We start from the raw sequence: 22,182 nt of genomic DNA, 5'->3' as shown, positions 1-22,182 counted from the left end.
AGGTGTTCAAAGAATATTTGTTGCATCTTCAAGCAACCTGCTGCTCTCCAGACTATTATAGTGCTTGAGTGATAATGAAAATGAGTCAGTTGTACATTTTAGAAAAATAAATGACTTTTAACATAGTGTTTCTCAACTGTCTTAATTTAAAATATATAACAATCAGATTTAATAATACTTTATCTTTTAAAGATTTTTGTCCCTAGGAGATGTATCCCATTATTTTAAAAAGCCCTTATTTACTTTACAAATACTTTCCAGTTACCTTCCGACACTTTGTGTAGCTTTCCCCCCAGAAACTATGACGCATAAGAAACAGTAAGCTGAAAATAATAAAAAACTGAAAACAACTGTAAAATTACTGAAGTGAGTGTGCAATTGAATATGTAATATGTGCATTGGAAAAATATCTGTTGATTTTTGTGATCACTTTTGAAAGCCATCGTTATTTTGAACTACCCCATAAAGACTAAATTGAGAATGGAAAAGACAGCTATTGAACAGGCATGTCAATCTGACATTTAAAAGTTTAGTAAATAAATGTACATACTAGTAAAATGGGAAAGTTAATAATTAAGAATTAAAGAATTTAGCTTTCACCTTTCTAAAATGAACAATTTAAATCACTTGTATACTTTAGAAATAGAAGTATAGTGTTTAACAGGTATGAAAATACCATATTTTACTTAGTTTCTTAGCAAGTGTTATTGAATACAAGTTCAGTATTCTGTAATCCCTTATGGATTGACTAATTTTTGAAGAACTGTTTTCTTAGATTTATCAACAGGACAGATTGTCGGTCTTTTCCCATATTTCAGCCTACAAATCATATCTGTCACAGTTATCAAAGATTAGCCTATGCTGTAGGCTTGTAAGAGCCTTTTAGCCAGTTACTTTATTTACCATTTCTCTAATGCATACATTTACAAAGCATCATGTATTTATGATTTTAGTCTAGAACCAATAAAAAATTATTTATTTGACTGTAATCAAAAATGTTTTGAATCTAGCAGCGTGCAGTGGCTCATGCCCGTAATCCCAGCACTTTGGGAGGCCAAGGCAGGAGGACTGCTTGAAGCCAAGAATTCAAGACCAGCCTGGGCAACATAGCGAGACCCTCTCGCTACAAAAAATTTAAAAATTAGCCAGGTGCAGGGGCATGCACCTGTAGTCCTAGCTACTCGGGAGGCTGAGGCAGGGGGATCACTTGAGACTGGGAGTTTGATTTTTGAGACTGCAGTGATCTGTGATCACACCACCCTACTCCAGCTTGGGTAACAGAGCAAGACTCTGTCTCAAGAAAAATGAAAAAAATATATATTTTTTTTAATCTAAAAGTAGATGCCAAGTCTCTAACTCTGCTTTTGGTAAGGCAATAACAAGTAGAAGTGGTTAGTAATTTTTGCAGCTTGTTAACTAATAGAGTAAGAGGACTTTTTAACTAATGTGAATATCAGTAGTGGCATACCCATGATGCATATTTTTCTCATACATATTAAAATAGCACATGCCATTTTATTTACTATTGAAGGCCTAAACACAATTAAACATAAAGTATGGCTTGGAATTAAAAACTGCTGAGCAATCTGGAAATGGAGCCCTTAATTTGGTCAATAAAAATTCATAATTAACATTAATTTTTTATTGTATTCCTATTATATGCCGCTCCAAGACTAGATACAAAGACAAAAATATAGTCCCAGATTTTGAATGATTCATTGTAACTCCTGCAATGTGTTAGCATTGTAATACAGAAGACTACTTCTGTACATTGTTAATACAGGAAATGCCCAAAAAGGTGATGAATGAAGTTTACCAGGCAGCTAAAGGAAGGAAGAACATGCCATGGAGCAATATCGTATCTCTATAAGTCTATCTTTGGCAAACAGAATTCCAGAAACCTGAATGTCTGGGATAGCAGAAGGAAAAAAAGGAAATTATAGTAAGTATATTCATGTAAGAGATTTTTTTTGCCTCCAAATATTTGATGTTTGGATATGTAGGATAAATATGCATGTCTAAGAACAAAAGTTATTACATTTGATTTAATATTTAATTTATTATATTTAACACTAAATTAAATACAAAAACTCCTACATACTAAATACACGGTTCTCCCACTGACTCCCCAGTCTGCCTCCCTCACTAAATTTGAATGTGTGTTCACATTGCTAGTATAAGATTTATCTCTGTATTATCAATGAAGAAAATATGATGTACAGCTAGGATGATAAGGAAAATATTTAAGTGAAGAAATATTATATAATCCATTGGTATGCTAATATGTATTATATTTAATCAATTGATAAGCTAAATGTTTATTTACTTTATATCCAGAATTTCTACCTTGAAACATAGGCCTTGTTTACTTTCAATATATATACACATATATACAAACAGAAATACATATACGTATGTATGTGTGTATATAAGAAAACAAGAAAAATTCAGGCTCTGGAGCACTGGCCTCACACTGATTCATATTAGTATGTAAATCTTTCCCTTACCTACCACCCCAATATTTCAAACTTCTGGTGGACAATGACATTCATCTTCACATCTTTGTATTTCTGGTGCCACTAGAACACAAAAGAAGCTTAGTGTTGCTTTAATGAAGTAGAAAAATGTTAAATACATAATAAAGTAGATTGTCCTTTCACCTAGAACAAATAAATGATGTTTGAGTGATTATGGTTTTATATGTGTATATAAAAAGGCCATTGTGCAAACAGTGGTTCAATCCACGCTCAGCACAGGTGAAATCTACCCTGTGATTGCCATCTCTAACACTATTCAGAGAATTTGCTGCCATTTATGACACTGCTCTTAAGTGTACAAAGCCTTGACTCAGACTGTTAGACTGGCAACAGCTGAGGCTGCCCATCATGACACATTACTTGCAGTTATGCTTCATGAACCTTAAAGCATTTGGCAGTCCCATCTTAGAAATTTCCTCCTGGAACTCACTCTACAACAGCTTTGTGGGATCCCCACTATTTACCAGAATCAGTCTTAATTTTGTTTGATACGATATGACCTGATTTGCTATGACTCCCCCCTATAAAGCTACAGCTTTCAACGAGCCCCATATACTGGTGAAATGGAGTTGCACCAGCATCCAAAAATTCCAAGTGATTATTTTGAACATTTCCATTAGCCATAAAGGCAGAGTTGTATAGAGAAAATGCTACAGTCATTGAAGTCACACAGGCCTAATTGCAAATCCTGGTTCTGCCATTTACAAGCTGGGTGTTCCTGGATAACATTCTTAATCTCTGTGGTCTTCAGTTTCCTCCCAACTTGATAGGGTTATTGTGAGCATTGAATGATACCAAGTTCTAAGTGCATAGGTATTAAATTAATGTTCATTCCTTTCTATATTAAAGATTTATAATGGCCTTTTCACAGAACTGTCTTTACCTATAATTATGTGACTATGCCTTCACATTATCAAAATTATATGAATTGTCCATGTGCCTTTGGTTTTGAATGTTCAACTATATATTGCTGGAATGCCTGCTCAGTTGTTTCAGTGGGTCCTTGGAGTTAATAAAATGGCTGTAGAACTGAGTGGGTATAAATGTTTTACAAAGTTTGCTAAAGTTTAACAATTCATCATTATTCATGGAAAGACATTTACTCTAAATTCACATATTATAAGAAAATAGTCATACTCTGTCAAAATGAGATAGAGTAAAAATAAAATTCATACACACAAACATTGAACAAATGTGGTAATAACCCACAAACTCTTAATAGACCTCAATTAACTTCTGGAGGTCTTTTACATTGTGCAAGGTATGGTCTATGCCATTCATAACAAATTGCTATGTGTGGAAGTCATATCTTTCTAAAATGAACCATGATTAAACCTAAGTTGGATGTTTGGTAAAGAGATGAATATGTTCAGAATATTCTGACACATTTATTATGTAATAGACTATACTAGGCCCTAGGAAAAATGTAAAGGTGAGGTTAAGTGCCTGCTTTCCCAGAATTTCTAATCTGAAAGATAAAGAAATGCCTTGAGTACCAGCTGTTATCTCTTGGATTTTCTTGAAATATTTTTCCTAAAAATGATAGAAAAATATTGATTTCATTGACAACATAAAATATTTTTAATTATCAGATTCCTTGATTTAATGTTTTAATGAAACTTTTCTCCTTTTTCTTTTTTTGTTTTTGAGATGAGGGTGTTGCCATATGCCCTGTTGCCCAGGTTGGTCTCAAACTCCTGGCTCAAGCAGTCCTCTCACCTCAGGCTCCAAGAGTAGCTGGCATTATAGGTGTTAGTGAAACACTGAGTTATCAAATTTAGCTTCCTGAAAATCTGCTTTCAGGACAAGGACACTTAAATCTCTGTAGTACTAGAAAGAGTTGAAAATAATTCGTTCTCTTCTCACAGAAAAGGCACATTTTGTTTTATTCTACCAGCACTGTTGCCGAAAGTAGCTCTAATGAATAAGATATCCTAAACTGCAGCTATGGATTTCTCATGTCAATGAGCATATTTTATCTTCCCTAAGCCCATGTCTCTGCTACAATGCCAGGTTTCTCTGATGTAAATGATATAACATTGAGGCCTGGGTGTCATCCTTAGGAACTCCTGCTGAAGACTACTCCCCAACATCTAAGAAGCTTCCTAACTTCCCTGCATAGGGGGGACCCCCACCCCCAGAGGCACAGTTGGTGGTGCCTGAGAGCTTCCCAGGAGCTGCATGTACTCAACATTTTTTAATAGCTGTTTCTCTTAAGTCTTATTTCTGGCGAACACGTTGGTTTTACATTTTTAGTAGTGATAGCATTTTCTGTTTAAATAAATTAAAAATGAATTCATATAAAGAAAACTATTGAGTAAATAATAGTTCAGTTGGTATTATATATGGCTAACACAAAGGTTAAACCTCAAATGAGTGCTCAGAGTAATCTTGGGCCTTTGTGAAAACCAAGGATTGATGCTTAGGGAATCTAAAGATAACTCTTCATCATGCTACCTAACAGAGTTTTTCAGTAAAACCCTTGGAGGATTTAGTAAGCAATGTAGTCAGTGGAGAATGTACTGTGGCTCTGGGGTTAGGCAGACCACAGTTCAAATGCCATCTCTGTTTAAGGAGATCTTGGGTCCAGGGTCCATGTCATTTGTAAAATAGGAAGTTTACCTCTTCAGAATGGTGTATGAATTAAATGATATGGCACAGATGAAGTGAATGGCACATAGGCGATGCTTATTCACTCCCTTTTGACTCCCCTCTAATATCAGCATTGGCTGTTTCTATTTTCTCAATGACTTATGAAATGGAAGTAGGTTACAATTATTTACATTCCAGTTATTTTTTTGTACTGTTCTGGTAAAATAGGGAAAAGCCAAGTATTATTAAATCCCTGTATTTACAACAACACAGAGAAGTTAAAAGTTTGTGTCAAAGGCAAAGTCAGGTTTTGATTTTCATCTAGTTAAGTTAATGCCACTGCTGCTACATTCTCTCTCTCTCTCTCTCTCTCTCTCTCTCTCTCTCGCTCTCTCGCTCTCCTCTCTCGTGCGCGCGCGCGCGCGCACACACACACATCCTTGTAACAGATCTTTTTTTTTTTTTTTCTGCTTTGGTAACTAGGAAGCTGGGAGCTGAAATGCTGACTTTTATTAAAGGTGTTCAGAGCCTTCTCATGCACATGTCTGGTTAATAGCTTTGTGTTGTCTGCATTTTAATTCTATCCTTATTTTCCCTTTGCCTCAATCTATTTCTTATTCTATTGCATTCTATTGTACTACCCTATCCTGTGGTAGTGATCTTTATTAATATTAAACTATGACATTTTTAGTATTTCCTCAAATCATTTTTGGAATAAGGCTGAGAATAATTGTATATGCAAAATCATTAATCCATTGCTGAGTAATGTTCTAGGTAAAATTTAAAAGAGAGATTGGAGAAAATGTAATATCCTGAAACTGATTATGTCAGACAATTCCCTGGTGACTTCTAACTTTAAGCATTTCATTCTTGCCCAAACACAGCTGTTACGCTGCCACTCATTGCTTTACGTCAAAAGCCATTAGAATCTATTTGACTATTTAAAAAGAAAAGGAGGACTCACATCATTAACAACGCTTTCATTTCATGTATTCAAATACATGTTGTCTTTCAAATTGGTCTCCTCTGGAGATGACTCCAGTGAAGCTATCATAACTAGAAAAATATTAGGGTACTTCTCTTTACAAAGCCTTCAAAGCTAATTTAGAAGCTACAGAAGAAAAATGAATCTTATAATTTCCTCTTCTTTTTCAATAAAACCACCTTATCTAGCATAATCAAACACCTGTATTCATAAGGCTCAAGAAATCAAGTATTTGGAAGAATATGCCACATGGTTTGATGGCCATTCACAAGGAAAAAGGCATTCCCATAAAGATTGGCACAATGGCAGAATCACTGGAAAACGTGTGTAGTTAACCAATGAGACTACTTTGAACTTGGTTGCAAGTTCTAGTGTGTTTGTTTTCAAAAGAATCTCAATAGTAAGCACACCCCATACAGCATAATCCTACATGTTTCTAGGAAGCCAAAATATTTCCAGTATCAGGATTTATTTGAATTCTGTTTGTTCAAAGCATAAACAAAAGTTGTAAAAAATAAAAATAATTTGGGAGTCTTTTTATAGCAAATATCTATTTTGACAGGAAAATTACAGCAATTGTACCTGAGGTGTATAGTGTAGGACTGGGACTCCTTAAAATGAAAGGAAAATGAAAGAGTATTTGTGTATGTGTTTTCATATTCTAATTTGAAATATTCTATCAAGAGAAACTAAAAATTATGTTTTATTGGTCATTGTCATTTTATGACAATCTTGTAATTATTTGTATTTAATGTTAAATATTTCCCAGCATTTTTACTTCAATTATTTTTAGCTATTCACCCACAAATGCTGTAAGGCTGACATAATTATCCACTTCTAATTTACAAAAGCCATGTATTTACCTATTTGCTATAATACTTTTTATGCCGGCATGCTGATACTATGACAAGACTACTTTGAACACACAGTAGGTAAAATAATATCATATATTGCACAGCAACCCCAATAAGTGAATGGTAATTTAACCAGTAAGACAAAGGAATTACAACAATAAGAATTCTTCTCTTTTAACTAAGTTAAAAATGAAACTCACATTGGTCTTAGACAGCTCATTGGTTTGGTAATCACTAGAGAAATCAGCCAGTCAAGGTGCAAAGCATATTTGCAAAGCTGCAACTAGTTAATAGAGATCCTAGTAGATCTCATTGTTGTACCAGCGTTGTAGGTATTAGGGACATACCTAGAGTCTTTGGCACCAGACTGGATTTTTTTTAACATCATCACTTCCACAGGACAAAATTATTTTCAGTAATAATCATGAAAGGAACAAGAATTATGGCCAAAAAAGAAGAACAGATAATGCAAGTTGTCTTTTATTGAATATGTATGTGTGTATGTATGTGTGTATTTGTAATAATTATGCCAGTACAAAAAGAAAAAAGGAAATATTACAGAATTTTTAAAATACCAATACTTTTAAATAACATTAATGTATCTTTAAAAGGGAAGAGGGATTTATACCTACATGGTGGTGTGTTTCAGTAATGCACAACAATATTACAATAACCAAGAAGTGAATTTCAATAAACCAAAACATCTGCCAAAGATACAGTTCAGACAGCTAAATCATACCACTGGTGTAACATTCTGTTTTCCTGAGTTACTCCTTAGTTTAAAACAAATGGTTAACAATTTTTAAAAAGTATTATCCAAATTTTGTGAAAGACTTGATATTTGAAATATTAATAAAATTTGCACTTCTTGGCCAGGTGCAGAGTAGCTGACACCTATAATCCCGGCACTTTGAGAGGCTGAAGCAGGAGGATTTCTTGAGGCCAGGAGTTTCAGACCAGCCTGGGCAACATAGGGAGACCACTGTCTCTACAAAAAAATCTTAAAAATTAGCCTGGTGTGGTGATGTGCCCCGGTAGTGCTATACCACTTGGGAGGCTTAGGTGGGAGGACTGCTTGAGCCTGTGAGTTCAAGGTTGCATTGAGCTGTGATTGTGCCACTGTACTCCAGCCTGTGTAACACAGCAAGACCCTGTATCTAAAAAAAAAAAAAGCACTTCCCAAACAAAAACATTGCACCTCAGAGTTGGCATTGGCATGTTTTGCTATCATAATAAAAATTGCACAGAATGACCTAATCAAAGTAACTCAGGTTCTTTTTCTTCATCTTTAAAATCACTGTGCTAAATCGTTCATTTTAAATATACTGTTTAAACACAGGGTTATGTAATATCACAAAGTTTAGAGATAGAAATTGCCTTAAAACCAAGCTCCAACACTTCTCAGTTGTTACTCTTGGAAAGAATAGGTGCAGTAGAGTCCATGAGCGGGGTATTAACTGTATAACTGGAAATTCTCTAAATTAACTTATGTGTAGTATCTGATGTTTATTAAAGGATAAGTTAACAAAATGTGCTAATTTGAAACTTTCATATGCTTTATTTCAACTCAATAATAACTACAGCAATTTTAAAGAATTTAGACCAACAAGAGATCATTTTGGGGGGATTATTTTATCACTTGCACTGTTTAGAGTTGTTAGCACACGGCGATAATAAAAAGACCAGTTTTTGGTAAGTTCTTTTACTGTGTTTAACTTCTCTACAGAGAATGCATCCCCTTGCTGCCTACATCAGGAGGGGACCATCCTACCCTCCACACCTTACTAATACCTCATTTCATCTCTGCCTACAAAACGTGTTTTATTTTGTGTTGTTTTGTGCCAGACACATCAAATGCAGAAAACATTCAGAAACATGCTGCATCAATTGTGAGCTTTATATGTTCATCAATATTCACTTAATGAGAAGGAGATCCCAGGGTGCTATCTGTTAGTAAATTAACTATTGTCAAATAACTGTGTGTCAACCATGTGCTTCCAAGAGCCTTTATACAGCATGATTAGTTCTGCATCATATCCCGCCATTAACACTAGAAAGGCTTATTTGACCCATTTAACTGGGGAAGAAATTCAAGCTGGCTGTAAGTGGGCAGTTGACCCTCAGCATTTTTGCTTTCTCTTTGAGTACATTCCTAGTGTCCACTCTGCCCCTTCTCCAATCCTAAAAACTCAGTGCTTCTATGCACCTAGATTTTTGGGATTACTTCAAAATCTCTGTGTCCTAAAATACTAGGAACTTTGTGTGCTCTAACATTAGAGGATTTGCTTTTCAAATAGAATTGCATATTAATGGGTGCAAAAAAATATGGTTAGATGGAATGAACAATATTTGCTAGAACAACAAAGTCACTATAATTAACTATAAGTTAGGGTGCACTTTAAAATAACTAAAAGTGTAGAATTGGAATGTTCCTAACACAAACAAATGATAAATACCTGATGTGACGTATACGCCAATCCATGTGACCACTTAGTTCACATCATATGCCTGTATCAAAACATCACATGTACCCTATAAAGATATACAGCTATTCTGTGCAGATAACAATTAAACATTTTTTTAAAATTTAAAAAACAACCAATAGAATTACAGAGTGAGTAAAGCTTAGCACAAAGGCCAATGGTGCAATTTCTGAGATTGAGAGTGTTCTATGTTTTGGGTTACAGGGCCTCCTTACTACCTCTCAAATTACACTGTATCAATGACTCCCTATTCATACTACTCATGTGGTCCACCTGTGATAAACTGACTTAGCCAAAATCGTTGTCCTTGATTGCAAACAGGGAATTAGGGCTCATGAACTTATGGGAACTTCTATCCTGATGAGGACAGGTTATCAAATCTTTTTATAAAGTCACAGGGCTTTTATATCTTAAAACTAAAACAAAATCCCTCAAGATTCAGACAGTGTAGGTAGCTGTGCAATCATGACTACATCGTCTATTGTCAGTTTCCAAGTCTGAAAAATGTAGGAGCAGGACAAGATGACTAGATGATTTTTTTATGTCTCTTTAAAAAAAAATTTTATCAGTCTCTTTTTTTAAAATCAACTCTCTTTTTTATCAGTGTAAGTATCAAATTTTATCATTTTTAGCCATGTAATTTTGGGTGAGGAGACTAATTATTAATAATAAGAAAAAAGTGATGGTGGTGACAATGATGATAGGACCCATGGCTAGGAAAGGAAGTTGTAGAGTTATGAAAATCTTTCCCTTCTATAATTTTCTGGATTGAGTCACAATAAAAAGAAATTGATAAATTCTACCTACAGTTAATAGCTATTTGTTGGGCATCTACTATGTGCCAGACATTATTCTAGGCACTGGGGATTCAGCAACGAATAACACAAATCCCCTGTTCTCATGGAGCTTAACTATAGTAAGAGGAGCCAGAAAATAAAGACATAAAGAAGTAAAATATGTAGTATCTTAGGTGGTGATAAGTTCTTTGGAGTTAAAAAAGGGAAGGAAGAAGGATGAAGAGTTCTGGGAATGGAAGTGGGGTTCAATTTTTACAACATAATACATAATGGTCACATAAATGGTAGTGGGGAGGTGGGTGGCAGGGGGCAAAAGTGAACCTTCTAGTAGTTGGAAAGAGAGCGGTGAGTGCTGTGAAAGGTAACAATCACACACACACACACACACACACACACACACACACACAAACCATTCAGGGAAAAGAAGTGACCCAGGGCTTGATCGTCACCAGGACAGCAGGTGCCACGGGACAGGTGAAGATATCACTGAGACATACTTCTACTTCTCAAACTCAGTATTGTGATACAAACTAAAAGACTTTTTAAAACAACCATTGTAATTTTACAAAACACCTAAAGCTTAATTGCAGTTGCAAACTACCTTGTGAAACACCATTAAAGTCCACAAACACGAAGGGTAATAATACTTGAAATATTATATCCTAGGCAATACTGTTTCTCAATAAGACAATATCTGCTATTTGACTTACCTTTTTCTTCTGTTTTAGCTTTCTATCATTAACTATAATTGGAAGTCAGAGGTTGGAAATTTGCAATCCAGGAAATCCTTTGAGGGTGTTTTGAGGGAAATTGTAGGGAGAGAAGGTTCTGGGCTCAAGAGGAAGCTGACATTTGAACCAGCCCTGATCCAGAGTTACTGAGGCCATCTGATACCCTGGAGGATGTGGAGTATAAAACAGAAAGAGGTGTACGTTAGAGCTGCACCTTTGGTCAAAATGTGCACCAAGGAAGAGAAGTTGGGCTTTGTCTAAGAACTATTTTTGTTCTGCCCAGAGGGGTGGGCAGCAGAGCACCCACTTTTCAACAGCGACTCTGTGTGGCAATAAGAAGCAACAGAAGTAGTGGACTGGTGTGATTGACATCAATATTTCCCTTGATTGGGTGGAGAAGTTGGACCAAACAAAAACTCTTTGTGTTTTGGATAATTTTTCCATATTTACCCATGTATTTACGGACAGTTTGTAGAATAGTTCAGACATATTACATCTCCAAATTACACAAATATCCTTTACTTCTCCTTAAATTGAGAGGAACCCAAGTAGACTGTTTACTCACTACCACCCAAGTAAAGTTTGAATCATGCACTCCAGAAAGAAAATTTGAGAATATTCATTATCACACAAATATTTACTTAAGCCATAAAAATGTATAGTGTTCTAGTCTACTTCTGAACATAAATAATGATACCTAACACTTGTTAAGCACTTACTATTGATTAATCCCTATGCATTTTCTCTTTGAATCCTCCCAATAACCCATGGAAATTTGTTCTCTTGGTACTTCTTGCAGAAGAGAAAAATTGGGGCTTGGCAAGGATAAATGGTGGACCCAGAATCTGAGCACAGGGATACTGCTTTCTTCTTCTTCTAATACAGTGCCTTCCAGGAGGCAAACCTGATTCTTTGGCAGCTGCAATGTGAAGCCGCACATCTATTTTCATTCCTCAGCGATCTTCTCCCTAACACAGATAACACGGAAGCTAAAGTACTCACATTGATCCAGTTCATCTTTTCCCTAATTGGGTTGGTGTGAACATTTCTCTGCAGATCTTTCATCTTCCTTAACCTTCCCTTTTACTAATCACATCAGTTGATGTGTTCTCTCCGGCAAGCCTGCCAACGAAGCTTGTACTTATCTGTGAAGTAAACTTTTTACCCTGACTCCTCCATTTCCACAAGCAAATGACTCACTCAAATTTTGTAGGCAAGAGGTGAGAAAAATGTAAATGTGATTCTTTGAAATATCTCCTTTGAGTTCAGGGACCATACGTTGTAGGGGCTAATTGTCAGAAAGTTTAATTGTTACCCTGCAACTCAAGCTTCGCTCGTGTGCTGGGGCACACCATAGGTGCTAATAGTGAGAAAATTTGACTGTGGCTCTGCCGTGCTCTCTTCATTAAGCTAATGGAACATTTTCCTCTCATTTTCTCCCTAGGGTGGCTGTAGGAGTATAACCTTATAATTGTTGCTCTTATGGCAGTTGGAGGTAGAAGGAGTATATATAATCTTATTGTCTTTTCCATGTGGTGGTGGTTTATTTATGACCTATTGATAACTCCCAGCCAGCAGCAGAAAACTCGGTGAGTATTACATTAGCATTCCCTCCTAGGAGAGTGACTACTAAACAAAGGCTATTATTAACCAGAAAGAACACATACTAGGGATGGCCCATCATACCAAATATAAACTTAATTATTGCAAAGATCGATCCCTCTGGGAATCCTGGTTTGTTTTTTTTTTCACTAGAATTCATAAAGCCTTAATCTTTATCTTTCTTTAGATGTATGAAATAGGCTTCATGAATCATTTGGGGTGACTTTCAAAGGCCACTGTGCACCTTCTTTAAAGTGATAGGTGTTCTGTTTGGCCATCGAAGTTCTTGGAGTGTAATAGGCCAGGAGAAAAGCATCAAAACTCAGCATTCATCTTCCAATTTAGAGCCACTGGGCTGTGCTGAGTCTAGTCTTGGGTCAGCAGGATCCTCCCCAAAAGAAGGACCCTGTGATGTCCTTGGAACCTGTTAACCCAAGCACAATGGGGAGATGTGCTAAGGTGCAAATACCCGTATTGCCAAATCTTGACCTCCAGATTTGATACTTTGATGAAATAACCCTTTTACTATTAATACTATCTACAATATGTAACATTCTTTAGGAAATTGATTATTCTCTGAAAATTCTCCACAATCCATGTGTCACATTTGGTCTTCATTAAAGAGTAACTGAAAAGAACTTGCACGTTGATGATTTTGCTGCTTAAAATAGTTCCATCCAAGGACTGCTCTTTACTTTTGGACAGAAAATATCTTCTAAGGTAAGCACAAAGAGCTCATAGGTGTTAAAAATTAGGTTGCTATTCACGAGAATATACTGTTACGTGTTCTGCCCCTACCAGGATATTCAACATCTAAAAATTTAATGCTGGACAGGATGCATGTTCAGACATCTGAATGGTTAAAACTGAATTGTTAAAAACAATTGAAATTGAAGTTGATGAAGTATCTATTATGTGGCGAGAACAGTGCTAATAACCTTTACAAATGTTACTTCATTTTATACCCTGTGGTAGACAGAATAATGGCCTCCCAAAGAGATCCAGGTCCTAATCGCCAAAACCTGTCAATATGTTACCTTACATGGCAAAACAGACCTTGCAGATGTTATTAAGTTAAGGATCTTCTTATAGAAAGATTATCTTGGATTATCTGGGTGAGCTAATGAAATCACAAGGGTCATTATGAGAGAGAGACAGGAGGGTCAGAGTCAAAAAAAGATATGAAGCTAGGAGTATAGTGGCACACTCTTGTAGCCCCAGCTACTTGAGAGGCTGAGGAAAGAGGATGGCTTGAGCCCAGGAGTTGGAGCCCAGCCTGGGCAACATAGCAAGACACTAGCTCTTAAAAAAAAAGAAAGAAAGGAAAGAAAAGAAGATATGACCACAGAAGCAAAAGTCAGGGTGATATGGCCATGAGCCAAGGAATACAGGCAGCCTGAAGAAGCTAGAAAGGGCAAGGAAATGGATTCTCCTCCTAGAGTCTGCAGAAAGAACACAGCTCTGCCAACCCATTTTGGACTTCTGACCTCCAGAACTGCAGATAGTAAATTTGTATTGTTCGAAGTCACTATGTTTGTGGTAATTTGTTACAGCAGCAGTAGGATACTGTCTTAGTCTGTTTGGGCTGCTGTAACACAATACTATAGACTGGGTAGCTTATGAACAACAGAAATTTATTTCTCACAGTTCTGGAGGCTGGGAAGTCCAAAATCAAGGTGCCAGGAGATTCGGTGTCTGGTGAGGGCCCGTTTCCTGGTTCATAGACAGCCATCTTTTCACTGTAACATCATGTGGCAGAAGGGGAAAGGAGCTCTCTGGAGTCCCTTTTATAAGGACACTAATCCCCATCATGAGGGCTCTGCCCTCATTACCTAACCACCCCAACTCCCACCACCCTCATAGTGGGGTTAGGATTTCAATGTATCAATTTGGTGGAGGGGAATATAAACATTCAGTCTATAGCAGACATTAACACAACTCCCCAAAATTTTGCAAAACAAAACTGTCATCTCGATTTACCAGATGGGGAAACTGATATTTCAAGGGATTCAAGTGACTTGATTCACCCTGCTTCCTCTCACAATGCATAGGGTGTGGCCACTTTTGAGTGTACCTGCATTCTCTCTTGAAGCAAATGGGTTCTCCCCAGGTCCTGAAAAAGCTACGTGACACATCAGCCAGCTGACTCACTAACTAGACACCCATCTGTTTGTCTTCAGTCACCAGATTAGATAACTTTTTAATGAACTTAGCTGAGTTTCTTATTTTCCAAAAATTTGTCAAGTTTGGGAAGATTAATTCAGTATTTCTGAAATCAGAGCCTCCTCTATTGGTCCTTCTTTTGGCAAACATTTTCTTTTGTCTCAAAGGCTCTAAAACTACTTATACCTGGACAGAATAAACAGTCTGTTTGGAGGAAGGGGCTTAATGTATTTCCTGGTTTGTAAAATAGCAACTTTAATCAGGTAGGGTCTTGGAAAAAGATGTCAACTGCTAGTTTCAACTTCCCAGCTTACATATGGAGGGCATACTTTTGGATAGTATTTTCCATCTCCCCAGCATCTTGCAATTCACTGAGTTCTGCAGCAGGTCTATATATAAAGTCTGACCTACAGAGATTTACAAGGTTCGTTCTAGTTTTGAGCACATTTGGCTCTGTCATAGATACGTATTGATTGCCCATCACCCCTAGCTTGAGGTAATATCCATCCCTTCCTATATGGTACATGTGAGGACAACCTCAATATCACCATGTGACCTAGGTCTAGCCAATCAGAGCTACCATCTGACCACAGTGATTGATTCAGGGATCAAGGATGGGCATATGACCCAAGATGATCCAGAGTTCTTGGGACTTCACTGCCAGAGAAGAGATCTTTTCTCTTCCTCTTTGGCAACCTATAAGAATAATGTAAGCCTGTGACTCATGCATCTTACAGCAATTTTTTCCAGAACCTTGGGGGGCAGCCATCTGCTGCAAGAGAGAATGCAGCCAACACCCTACAGCTGAAAGTTGAGAGTTAGAGAAGAACAGAGAACAAAAATGAGAAAGTCCTAATTTGTCCAGCCATGCCTTATTGAGCTAGTCCTACCCCTGGACTCTTTAGGTACTTAAGCCAATACAAAACCCTTTTCAAACTTAAGTTAATTTGATAAAGATTTTTGATTAAAATAAAATAATTTTTAATTTAATTTTTCAAGAAAGTAATATCATAACTTGAGAAAAATATATATAGTGAAAGCCTCCTCTCCAGATTGTCACCATCTGCCCAGTGACTATCCCACAGGTTGTTCTTAATTTTTTAAATGTAACCTTATAGATTTTCTTTATGCATACACAAGCAAATATACAAATATGTCTCTATTTTCCCATATTTTAACACAAAAATTAGCATATTCGACATATTGCTCTTCACCTTGGTTTTTGCACCTAACAATGTATCTTGGCAATCTTTTCCTATCAATGGACAAAGAGCTTCTTCATTCATTTATACAGCTATATAGTATTACGGAATCAATTCTATTTATTTATTTATTTATTTATTTTGTGAGACAGAGTCTCGCTGTATTGCCGGGCTAGAGTGAGTGCCGTGGCATCAGCCTAGCTCACAGCAACCTCAAACCCTCAAACTCCTGGGCTTAAGCGATCCCACTGCCTCAGCCTCCCAAGTAGCTGGGACTACAGGCATGCGCCACCATGCCCTGCTAATTTTTTCTATATATATTTTTAGTTGTCCAGATAATTTTTATTTCTATTTTTAGTAGAGATGGGGTCTCGCTCAGGCTGGTCTCGAACTCCTGACCTCCAGCGATCCACCCGCCTCGGCCTCCCAGAGGGCTAGGATTACAGGCGTGAGCCACCCCGCACCCGGCCCAGAATCAATTCTGATTAGAAGGAACGTGGAAAAGCAGGTTGGTCTTGAGGAACTGAATCAACTCTATATGAAAAAATAGTATAGCTTTATGGCAAAGAGCATATAGGATTTCTAGGCCCATCTGTTAGTAGATCCAAATCTCCTTTTTTTTTTTGCATCTTACTAAGCTTAATATTTCTCAGAGATGAATATCAACCTTTGGAGCTACATTTGCCAGGACAATTATGGATGACTATATAATTGAAAAATGAACCCAAGGCAAATAGAAGACTACAGCATAGGTTGTAAACTGGAGACCTGCAACTCAATCTGGTTCACAAACATGTTTTCCTTGGCCTGTACAGTATTTTTTTTTTTTTAATCTAACTCCTTGTCAATGTTTAAAATTTTTAAATTGGGCTATTTCATATCAATATTTTAATATTTCATTTTATAATTTCATATTAAAATATAGATTTCTGGTTTCCCTTGGCAACTTGGATTGCTCATTTCCACAAGACAACAAAGGCTGAAGTTCAATAGCAAGAACCCACTTTAAACAGGGCATTTCCTTTCCAGTTGTCTACAATTCCTACTGCTTTCTATGGTCCCTACTCCAACTCTAAGGTCAAGGGCCTTTTGTCATATACTAGATTTCATGTTCTATTGTTTCTCTTTCTTTATACCCATGTACCCTATGTGGCTCTTATGGACATTTGACTGTGTGACCTTCAGTTTATTATGTTTGAATCCTGGGGGATTTTAAGACCCCTTCAAAGAAGATTTATTTTCCCAAGACTATCTTAAAAATGCTCAGAAAAAAAAAGTTTTTTCGTTTTTTCAGCTTCATTAATTTTCTTTGGACTATCAGTGAAAGAAAAGAATTATTACAGGCCGGGCATGGTGGCTCACGCTTGTAATCCTAGCACTCTGGGAGGCCGAGGCAGGAGGATTGTTTGAGCTCAGGAGTTCGAGACCAGCCTGAGCAAGAGCGAGACTCCGTCTCTACTAAAAATAGAAAGAAATTATATGGGCAGCTAAAAACATATATAGAAAAATTAGCCAGGCATGGTGGCATATGCCTGTAGTCTCAGCTACTCGGGAGGCTGAGGCAGGAGGATTGCTTGAGCCCAGAAGTTTGAGGTTGCTGTGAGCTAGGCTGATGCCACGGCACTCTAGCCAGGGCAACAGAGTAAGACTCTGTCTCAAAAAAAAAAAAAAAAAAAAAAGAATTATTACACCATATAGAAATCTGAGTACATAAAGTACTTAGAGGAAGGTTCCCTTACTCATTGTAACTGGCACAATTATTATATCAATCAACTTTCTTTCTATATTTATTTATTTTATTTCACTCTGTCACCCTGGCTAGAATACAGTGGCATCATCATAGCTGGCTGCAACCTCAAACTCCTGGGCTCCAGCAATCCTCCTGCCTCAGCCTCCTGAGTAGCTGGGACTACAGGCACATGCCATCACGCCCAGCTAATTTTTCTATTTTTAGTAGAGACAGGGCCTCATTCTGGCTCAGGGTGGTCTCCAACTCCTGACCTCAAGCTATCCTCCTGCCTTGGCCTCCTGGAGTGCTAGGATTACAAGTATGAGCCACTGTGCCACTGTGCTCTTTTGCACCTTTCTTTCATTCAATGCTCAATGGTGGGAAAGTTAGCATCTTGAATTATTCATCCTTCCTAAGGCCAATTCTAGATTTCAGGTTAAAACTGAAACCTGACAATGATTCAATTGCATGACCCAAAAAAACATTCTTGTGTTCTCCATTGTTCCCAGCACAATCCAGTTCATGGTAGGTACACAATAAAGACTTCCATCTAAAAATGACAGGTTAAATATACACATGTCTTCTGACATACTTACCAAAACACACAAAGACAACAGAAAAAGTTTTGTTTTTTAAAGCAGCCTACAGATTCAAGTGCAAAGACAATGGGAAGGAGATGATAGCAACATTAACTGTTGGAAGATAGAAAGCAGGACAGCAGATACTAGTAAATCAGAGAAAGCTGAGTCCTGAGGTGATGGTGGGGAAAAAAAACAAAAACAAAAACAAACAAAGCATGATTTTCAGAACTGAATCCCTAAAGCCTTGGGGATTGATGGCTCCAGATATTTGTGAAAATGTATATGAAGATGAAGCTTAAAACAGGAGGAACGGTGGAAAGTCTATTGAGGGTGTAATTGGAGTTAGGGGAGGAAGGGAGATGTAGGAAGTTAATGGTATAGACACTACATTGAAAAGAAGGATTAAGTGAAGTATGTATACCTGTTAAATGTTGATAGCACCACCAGCACTCTTCCTCCACTTGTCTCCCACAAAGCAGACAGTGAGGTTTATACTACCCAGGAGCGATAAAGTTTCTTCTTTGGAAATCTGACCCAACCAAGAGAAAAGATCTAGAAATAATGATGTGGGGTGGGAATTCCCATAAGCAGACCAGTCCAACCAGTCTGTAGTGAGACACAGTAATCAAGCCTCCCCTGCTAAGCATAGACTTTTCACTGAGTTTTTAGGTGATCCACTCTTAATTGTTCTCAACAGATAACAATTCCCAGAAATCAGAGGAAAAGCTCTGACATAAAAAACATAGACAAAACTAAAATAAGGAAAAAACAAATAAGTTGCAACTTGGAGGAAATAAAGACTATAAAGGGAGACCGAAACATTAAAAACATATCATCAACATCATCAGAGAAATAACAGGAGATACTGTATCCATGAAAGAAGAGATGCTATTAAAAATGGACATTCAAAAAAATGTATGAAAAGAATTCTTGGAAATTAAAAGTATGATAACAGAAATAGAGAAATTCAATAAATGAATTAGAAGAGAAATTGAGAAGCTCAACCAAAATTAGATCAAAAGACAAATAGAAAATATAAGAATATTTAGTTATAAGTTAGAAATACAGGAGGTACAACATCTGGATGACAGGGAAAATGGAGGGGTAGAAATCACCAACAAAAAATCCTAAGATTTTTCCAAAATTGAATGAAGAACATAACTCCCCTCATTGAAAGGGCCCAGTATGTGTTCAGTCCAACAAATGAAAATAGCATTATAACAGGCTTATAATTTTGAGATTTCAGAACTCAGAGGACAATGAAAAGATCCACAAAGTTTCTAAAGGGAAAAAACAGACATAAACAATCAAGATTCAGAATTGGATTGGATTTCTTAAGAGAATACAGGAAGCTAGAAGAAAGTGGAGTAATGCTACACAATTTTCAGGGAAAATAATTTACATCCTAGCATTCAAGGCCCAATCAAAATATCCCTTAAGGGAGATATTTAGAGAGTCAAGTTCCCCAAAATATTTGCTTCTCCTATGTATTCCTTTTTATGAAACTACTTGAGGATGTTCTTCACCAAAAAAAAAAAAAAAAAAGAGAGAGAGAGAAAGAGAGAAAGCCAATTAGGAGAAAACTTAGACTTCAATAGACTGAAAATCCTTCACTTTAGAGAAGCAAAGAGAGTCCCCAGGACAATAATTATTAAAGACACCAGTCCAGGTTATGTAAGAATCAGTTTCAATCTGCGCTTGATATGGTCAGGCACATCAATTACATTAACCACTAGCTTAAGGCAAAACATGGACTTCTTCAAACTCAATTTACATTATGATCTCTAATATCCAGAAGAGTGAAAGCTTTGAGTGTGGATGTGGGAGGGAAGCATTTTTCACAAATCATTTGTGCTTTTAGAGAAAGAATTAGTTCTTGTGACACATTTTGCTATTCCCCATCTCAAATTTCCCTCCAAGCCTATCTTGGCCTATGAAACAGAAATGAAATCTTAAATACTCTTCCATTTTTAAATAAACTTCTAAAATTTAGAATAGACTTACAGAAAAGTTGCAAAAATATTACAGTTTCCTTATATTCCTCACCCAGTTTCTCCTGGTACATTTGTCCCAACTAGGGAACCAATATCGGTACATTACTATTAACAAAACTCCACTGTTTATTCTGTTTCACTAATTTTTTCCTATTCCAGGTTCATACTCCAGGATATCACATTGCATTTAGTCATCATGTCTCCTTACCCTCCTCTGTCTCCTTGCTTTTGGTAACTTTGATCATTCTGAAGAATGCTGGTCAGATATTTTATAGAATGTCCCTCAATTTGGGTTTGTCTGATTTTTTTTATCATGGTTAGACTGGGGTTATGAGTATTTGGGAGGAAGATAATGAAGATCAAATATTATTCTCCCCACATGCTAGCAACATAACTTTTTACTGTTGGTGATAACTCTGATCACTCTGCCCACACAGTGTTGGCAACATTTCTGCACTGTAGAGTTGCTTATTTCCTCTTCCCACATTCTACTTTTCAAAAGCACGTCACTAAGCAGAGCAAAAATTCAAGGGGTGGAGAGTTAAGCTCTACCTCCTTGAGGAGCAGTGGTGAGTACCTACATAAATAATTTGGAATTCTTCATATGGAAGATTTATCTTTTCTCCCCTATTCATTCAATCATGGACTTATGAATATTTATTTTATACTTTGGGTTATAATTTAATAATACCTTATTTGGTTGCCCAAATTGTTCCAGGTTTGTGCACTAGCAGCTTTTAGTTTGCCTCTTATGTCCCTTTGACCCACCTCTTTTTCTTTTCTTTTTTTTTGGTTTGTTTTTGTGTTTTGAGCACTTTCTTACTCTCTGGTACTACAAGATGCCCTAGATTCATCTTGTATATTCCCTGCATCAGCCCTATAATCAGTCATTTTTCTAAGGAGCCTGGTTCCCTTTACTGGAGAATATCACATGCCCCTTCTTTATTACTGTAATTGTTTTTTTTTTTTTTTAAGGCTCTACACCCCCTCCACCAAGTTAAGAGCTATTTGGAATATGATGAGAAAAAGAGAAAGATATTGATAACTTTCCTCACGATTAGTGTATAATTTATTATATGTTAACACTTTAACCTAGCTTCCTACAAGACAGAGTATATTAGTTTTCCCTTATCCTAGAAAGACATTACCAGAATTTGGCATTTTCAGCCTTAACCTTATTCTCTTAGAATTATTAATTAACTAACACTTTATAATCTATCTGAAGAATGCTAAACAGGTATTCCAAGGATTAGATTCAGTGATACTAAGTATATTAAGAGCAGGAGCCCTATAAATATATGGAATAATTAATATTCTTATTTTTTGCATTTTAATTAAGACTATCTAACAGATTTGACAAATCCCATACTCTGAGTCATCCAGTGTATACATAACTAGTGTCATTTTTTTTACGTAAGAAAAAAAGTCTTTACATATAAAATGAACATCCAACACTAGAACTAAAAAATTACTTCATAAAAAAGCAGTTAAGTTAATCTGAAATCTATACTATATAAATGTGAATTCAAAGTTAATTGTATTTTTTTGCCCAAAAGCTACATTTGCACTTACAGATACAGGGCTCAACTCAACTGTCTGTGTCAAATGACTTAATCTGGTTATTAGACTTACGAAAGGATTTAAACATTTTAGTGAAGAGGGAAAAAATAAACTATTCTTTCATTTAAATTAAGTTTGCAATTCAAAGGATTTGTTCATTTGGGTCTCCAAGTTCTACTTTTCAACATGAGAGAGTCTTGAAGGTAGTATCTTTGCTTCAAAGCTTTTGCTTTCAAATTTACCTTTTACTTTGAAACTAACTAAAAAGAAACTAAGTGTATCAGAACCATACCTAATCCCCTAGGAGTCAGCATTGCATCAAGTTTATTAAAATTAAACACTTCTCTTTTTTCCTCTCCTTCCCAAATAGTC

General features: G+C 36.5%; 1 long non-coding RNA gene across 1 annotated transcript; it reads left to right on the top strand.

Moving 5' to 3' along the window:
• Positions 1 to 1,927: 1,927 nt before the first annotated feature.
• On the top strand, positions 1,928 to 13,295 carry LOC123640364. Its single transcript, XR_006735959.1, has 3 exons — positions 1,928 to 1,942; positions 12,424 to 12,568; positions 13,143 to 13,295. It is a non-coding gene; the product is annotated as an uncharacterized LOC123640364 (long non-coding RNA).
• The last annotated feature ends 8,887 nt before the right edge of the window (positions 13,296 to 22,182 follow it).

This window comes from Lemur catta, chromosome 1 (assembly GCF_020740605.2).
Source record: "Lemur catta isolate mLemCat1 chromosome 1, mLemCat1.pri, whole genome shotgun sequence".
Lineage (NCBI taxonomy): Eukaryota > Metazoa > Chordata > Mammalia > Primates > Lemuridae > Lemur > Lemur catta.
This window is presented reverse-complemented; position numbering and strand designations above follow the sequence as displayed.